This window comes from Tiliqua scincoides, chromosome 3, assembly GCF_035046505.1.
Source record: "Tiliqua scincoides isolate rTilSci1 chromosome 3, rTilSci1.hap2, whole genome shotgun sequence".
In the NCBI taxonomy this organism is placed as follows: domain Eukaryota; kingdom Metazoa; phylum Chordata; class Lepidosauria; order Squamata; family Scincidae; genus Tiliqua; species Tiliqua scincoides.
In genome coordinates, this window is record NC_089823.1 from 241,586,566 (window position 1) to 241,593,120 (window position 6,555).

Here is a 6,555-nt window from a genome sequence, read left to right on the forward strand (position 1 = left end):
TGGACATGTCCAGAGCTGAGCAGAAAGTGGGGCTGCAGACTCCAAGGCCAGCCAAAAAGAAGCCGGGCAAGCCCAAGCCCCAAGGGCTGGAGTGAGTCCAGGACCTTGGGCCTTCCACACATCCCCAGTCAGCAGAAAGTCGCCCCCCAAGAGGCTTCAAATTCCCTAATTCATCATCAGAAATATCTGTACAGAGGGGGGCCCGTTACCCCCATCTATAAACCTAGGGAACCAATCAGGCTTGACCTATGCCATCAGAAACTTGAGGCCACCTGGGCCCTTTAAACTTCCCATTCTTGGGACTTGAGGAGGGGGGGTTCATGTTCCCATGAACTGGCATAGCAGCAGATTATTTGTGTACTGGAGGAGCTCTACAACAACAGAGGAATCACAACTGGACTGACTCAGCCACCTCTTCAGGACACTGAACTTCACTGGGGGGGGGGGGCAGGAGACAGAAAGGTCTAAAACAGTGATTTTCAACCTCTCTCATCTCAGGGTACACTGACAAAGTGCTAAAATTGTCAATTCACACCATTAGTTTTTTTACAATTGACAGCGCTCACCATACTGCCAGCAGGGAGCTCACATCCCCCAACAGCACTACTAACAAATTACCCTCACCCAAACTCCTGCGGCATACCTGCAGACCATTCACAGCACGACACTGTGCCACAGCACAGCAGTTGAAAATCACTGGTCTAAAACAAACAGAAGAAATGAGCAAGAATCAGGGACAGTCACCACCACATGCAAGCCTCCCGTCTGCCAGTTGGCGTTGCATGCTCCTTCTCCACTGCAGCTGTTTGGGGGCTTGACCTGAACTCTGCTCAAGTCAAACTGGTGGGCAGAGGACCAGGCAGAATCCTCAGCACCGGACAGACTCCCTCTTCAAAGAACTTGCTTCCACAGCAGGCCTTCCAAGCAACAGAGAGACCCCTGCTGGCTCTCTCCCTTCTCCGTACGCCAGCCTGCCTCTCCCAAGCCCTCTGAGCATGCCAGAAAGCTCAACGGAGAAGAGAAGGAATGCAGCAAGGGCGACGAGAACTATAACTTGCTACTATGTCAGCTCATCATTTACGCATCCCTGACGAAAGCTGAACATCGCTGAAAATGGTGAATTAAACCGCTCTCTTCTCCCAGGACTTTCAAAAAGACAGAGCAGTCCACAGGAGAAGTCACTGCATGGCTGTTCTCAAAAAAGTATATGGATTTTCTATGTTAACAGGACAATTTAGAGTTGGAAAAAATAGGTGGACAACAATGTCATGGGAACACCCCAGAGAGTGACTGACCAACATGTGACAGACCAAACACCAAAAGCAACCAGCATTGCTGTAACACAGGGTTCACAACGCCACTCTGGGAAGCTGGCTCAAAAGGATACTGGGGTCAAAACCATCCAAAATCACTGAGAGGTTCAGCAGAACTACCAGAACTGCCCTCTTCCCACTAATTTCCTGGCACAGATCAACAACCCAAGAAACCAAGGCCCAGCCTGAACCCAGACTGAAGAAGACCCATCTCAAGCAACTCCTGGTTATGCTAACAGGTTAGCACACCTCAATGTTTTCAACAAGCACCACTGTTCCACGCCCACCTTCTTGTAACCTTCCAGCCCAAGCCCATACCACCTGAAAGGTGGGGGCACCACTGAGGCTCAGGTGGGTGGCATGCCAGTCCACAGGCCTGGCAAGCAAGCATACCAAGAGATTGTCCAATCCTACTGCCAACCCCTGATGAAAGCTGATTTTCAGCAGTAGAGCCCCAATTCACATGGGCAGGAAAAAACGCAAAACCAGAAACAGGAGCAAGCCAGGCTGACAGAGTGGCAACGCTCATCAAATTTGAACTTCTGATCAAATTCTGATCTAATCCACTCTATTTCTCAGACAGCCAAATAACTGCAAAGGCCAATCCAAGGCACGCAAGTTTGTCTGGACCTCCTTGCTGTGGTGCTGACACTGCGCAGGCAAAGCACCATCCAGCAGTTCTTTCAAGGATCAAAGGTCCCAAGATGGCCTGGTCCAGAGCAGCCACGAGGCAAGGCCCACTGCGACTAGTTTGCAAAACGCTTCACAGACACGCTCTTCGCTCTCCAACTGATGCGTCTGCGAACAAGTCTTCAGCGGAGCTTCTGAAGCAGGGCAGGCACAGGCATCGGTCACCACTTGCAGCTTACTCACTGAAGCACGAGCGTTTGGGTGTGGCTACCTGAGAATGCCAGCTGCAGGGCGCAGGTGAGTCCCGGGTGCTCCCTGAAGCACTGGTGGGCCAGGTGGGCCTTCAGGCGGATCCAGGGCCCTTCCCGTAAGCCTTGATGGCGCCTGTTCCAGAGAGGGCCCGCTGCAGGCCACAGCTGCGATGAGGCTTCCTGTTCTGGGGGTCTGCGGCCAGGCGCAGGGAGGGGGGCAGCAGTCCGCGAGCGGGAGTGCTGCTGGAGCCCCGGCCTGCCTGCTGACCTGCTCAGGGCGCTCCTCCCCTCACCTGCACTCCCGCCCTGCCGGCAAGCCGCCTCTCCTTCCGGGGCGGCTCAGCGAGCGCACGTGGCGCCGCGCTCCCGGCAAGCGGCCTGAGCGGCCTCCGGGGCGGAGACGAGCCCCGCGGACGGCCGGCCCCTCGTGCCCAGGAGCGCAGGCCGGAGCACGAGCGGCACTCCCGGCCGGCCAGGGACTGCGGTGGGGAGGCAGGGCCTCCGGAGCCGCCTCGCAGGCACGCCGCACGCCCGTGACCGGTCCGCAGGCGCGGGAGCAGGCCGGAGCCGCTCGCCGACACCCAAGCGCGCCGCAGAGGGCTCCGTCCACGCGGGCGGCGGGAGGAGGCGCCTGGGGAGCGCGGCCCCGGCGCGGGGCGAAGCACGAGGCGCGGCCCCTCCGCAGACCGGCCGGCCGGCCGGCAGGGCGGAGTGCTGCCCCGCCCGGCGCGCCCTCCTCTCCTCTCCTCTCCTCACCTGCCTCCGCCGCGCCCTCCGCGCCGGCCGGCCGGCCACCCGCCAGGCCTCCCCGCGCAGCAGCCGCTCCGCCCCCGGCGGCGACAGGAAGTGACGTCAGCCGCAGGCCTCGAGCTCTGCCCCGCACCTCCGCGTCACGCGGGCCGCCTCCCGCCAGGCCGGCCACGTGCGCGCAGCCGCGAGCCCCGAGCCCCGAGCCCGCCCGGCCGGCCAGGGCCGCAGAGCCGGCTGCGGAGGAGCTCGTCCGGCCCGGCGCGACCCTCCCGCAGGGACGCGGAGCCCCCGGAGCCCCGGGCCAGCAGGGAGCGGGCAGCACCACCAGAGCCCCGCGCCCCGCCTCTGCAAGCAGCGCGGCCCGCGCCTGGAAGGAAGAGTGGGCTAGGAACGGGGGGACCTTGTCGCTTTGCGGTGGGGGGGTTGCCAGAGGCTCACCCAGTTGCCTAGGCTGCCTCTCCTCCCCCTCCCCACTGACTGCACACTGAGCTGCACTGCCACCTTCCTGAGCACATTCTGCCCCAGAGGCAGGATGGCAGGTGCCCTATTTCACAAGAGGTGCTTGCAGAGGGTGGTCGTGGGGACCGCTTGCTCCTCTCTGGGGGGCCTCGTCCATGATTCCTGGAGCCAAACTCAGCACTGCACAGCCAGTTCGCATTTGGAGGAGGCCCTTACCCTTGCCCAGTTTATTTCAGTGTGAAATACAGCCAGCCTGAGCCCTGCCAGAGGGTGTTTGGTTGTGGCAGTTCAACAGGAACCACCAGTCATCCTGGTGCTCCCAGGGCTCCTTCTTGGCTCTTGCCCAGAGTTCTAGGCTTGACCCTGTCTTTGGGCAGAAGATGTACCACACAGCCCACAATGGGCCCAGCCAGCAGCTCTAGTGTAGGGAGGGGGCTCAGTCATTGTTTAGGTGTCGGGAATTATCCCACTCCCAGTCCTCTGCCTTATCAGGAGGGCAGCGAAAGCCCGCAGGCTCCCTGCAGATGGAAGGGCTGCAAGCAGTTGGACACCCCCCCCCCTTGCACTGCTATTGTCCTAGTAGTGAGAGGGCAGAAACTGGGTGGGTGAGCAGGACTCACCAGGTCAGAGAGCGCTGGCCAGGAGGCCCTTCCCTTGGCTTTCTCTGCCAGGCTGGGCTGGGCTAGATGTGCAGCCACAATAGCCTGAGGAAGCTTCTCTCCCCCCCCAACTGAAAGGCCCAGTCCAGGCAGCAGTGGAGACTCTTGTCAGAAGAGTCTTTCTCAGCACCACTTTCTGGCCCTCTGAGACTCTCTCCACACACAGGCAGAGACCAGCCAAGGCCCCCAAACCAGCTTCCTCTAGCCTGGGACGTACTTGTTTGTGGCATACCTGACAGGAAGGAAGTTTTTTCCCCTGCACCACACAGCTAGAAATTATTAGCTTGCCAAGACACCCACTTTGAGACTCCACAGGAGCAAAAACAAGTTGCAATAGTCAGAAGGGCTGGGGCACCTCTGGCAGAGCCTTTTCCCTCACACCTCCAGTTGATTGAATCTGGAATGCAGTGTGACTTCCATCTGCTGCTCCCCCCCCAACAGCAGCTCCACTTTGCACACAGCCCCCCCCCCATGTATAGCAATTCCAATCTACAAAGAACAATTGATGTTTAAATCTCACCTGTTGGCAATGAAACATCCTAGAAGGTGATGGGGAGCCATGCAAGAGAATTGGATGGGCCCTTCCTCCAAGTGAGGCTTCTGCTGGAGTTCTTGGGCCATTCAAACCCTCCACTCCCTGCCCCAGCAAAACTGCACAGAAAGGAGGAAGTGTAAATTGAGTTTAGATTCACCTTGGAGGTTAAATGAAAAGATTGCTTTTCACTTGTAAGAGGCAAACTGGGCACAGCCAGCAGGAGGCCCCTGCCCACTGTGCACCCCTCTCTGCCACAAGCCAGCCCAGTGTACTGCAGCTCCTTGGCCTGGTAAGCGCACAAGCTTGGAGGCGCACTCAGGTCTCTGTGTTTTCTGGCCACATTACGAAAAGCCCATTGAGTAAGGGAATGTCCTTGCTGCTGGGCTGCTGGCTTCTCCATGGCTCACTTGCCTGTGCTGCTGGAGCATTCTGGGCAGGCCCTCAGTAGCATGAATTCCTGCCCTCAGCAGCATGAATCACAGAACCCTTTCTTGCACCTGTTTTTTTTTGGAGGGGGGGGGGTTGTGCCTTGGGAATACTTGCTGTCTGCTGTGCTGTATCATCTCACAGAAGCCAGAGCAGCCATAAGAGTCCTTAGCCAGCAGGGGGCAGGACCCTGCACCCACTCCTCTGCTCCAGCCCCACTTGCCAGCTGCCCTCTGGCTGAAATCTGAGATGAAAGCAGCAGTAGGTGTATCTTCCCCATCTTGAAGCCCCTTCACGTCCATGACCAAAACAAAAAACCATTGCAGACGTTCATGCAGAAATGCCTGACTTTGGGGGGACAGGGATGCAGCAGAGTAAGTACCCACATGGGTACTGTGGTGGCTGCTGCTCCCACTTTTTGCTGTCACTCCATATCCCCCCCCTCTGTGCATGGCAAAGGAGGGTGGGGTAGCCAAAGGGTCGGGACATTCTGCTGTGCATCAAGCCTGAGGGCAGACCAGACACTGCCCAGTGCAGGTGCTCCAAACAGGCCCCCCTCCTTCAGCAGGGCAAAAAACCGGGAGCGCAAGTGGAGAAGGACTAAGGGCCCAGTCCTATCCAATTTTCCAGTGCTGGTGCTGCTGTGCCAATGGGGTATGCAATGCTTCCTGTGATGGGAAGGCAGTCACAGTGGCCTCCTCAAGGTATGGGAACATTTGTTCCCTTACCTCGGGACTGCATTGAGGCAGCACCGGTGCTGGAAAGTTGAATAGGATTGGGCCCTAAGAGCCCCTGGAACCAGCAGGCATTGGGGGGGGGGGAGAGCAATTGGTCACCAAGGGCCCACCTGGCCTGCTGGCTCCAGAGTTCAAAAGGGCCAAGGGGGATCTCGAGGGGAAATGGGCTATGTCAGAATGCCAGATGCAAGGGAGGGTGCCAGAATGAGGTCTCTTGTTATCTGGTGTGCTCCCTGGGGCATTTGGTGGGGCCGGTGTGAGATACAGGAAGCTGGACTAGATGGGCCTATGGCCTGATCCAGTGGGGCTGTTCTTATGTTCACACAGCCTCTGCCTGCCCCAGCATGTCCCCCTCCCAGAAAAACTGCCCCCCTACCAACAAGTCCTGCTGTCACCACTACCTGAGAACCTGTGAGATGCAGAGTGTAGCTTTAGCCAAGTCTTCTGACAGGAAAGGGTTTTTGTCGGGCACCAGCCCCCAGCAGCAGGGCAGGAGAGAAGCCCCTCCAACACCCCATGCTTTCTCCCCATACAGTACCACCCCCCCCCAAATCATAGCTAGGGGCCTCTGCTGCCATGGACGGAGCCCCATCCTGCTGTACAGCTGCATCCAAATAGGCCTCTCCTGCACACTATAAGGCCACAGCTCTAAGAGGCAACGGAAGCCGCTTGCACGCCCAGTGTGGGACCCACCAGCATGAGGCCAGGAGCTGTCACGGTTACCAGCAAGCTGCCTCCAGGAGGGCCTCTGGCTGTTGATCAGAGAAGAATGGGCACTGGTGGCAGCAAGCAGAG

The 6,555-nt window shown here is 58.3% G+C and overlaps 1 protein-coding gene across 3 annotated transcripts in view; it reads right to left on the reverse strand.

Annotated features, from left to right (window-relative positions):
* ATP13A3 (ATPase 13A3) overlaps positions 1 to 4,665 on the reverse strand; it is a 69,313-nt gene extending 64,648 nt beyond the window's left edge. For 2 of the 3 annotated variants that reach the window (XM_066619410.1, XM_066619408.1), the window contains exon 1: positions 2,951 to 3,024. The gene's annotated coding sequence lies outside the window, so the exon portion shown is untranslated. Of the gene's footprint in view, positions 1 to 2,950; positions 3,025 to 4,582 lie in introns of those variants that run through there. The other variant, XM_066619409.1, reaches the window with a different exon arrangement.
* Positions 4,666 to 6,555: the final 1,890 nt, after the last annotated feature.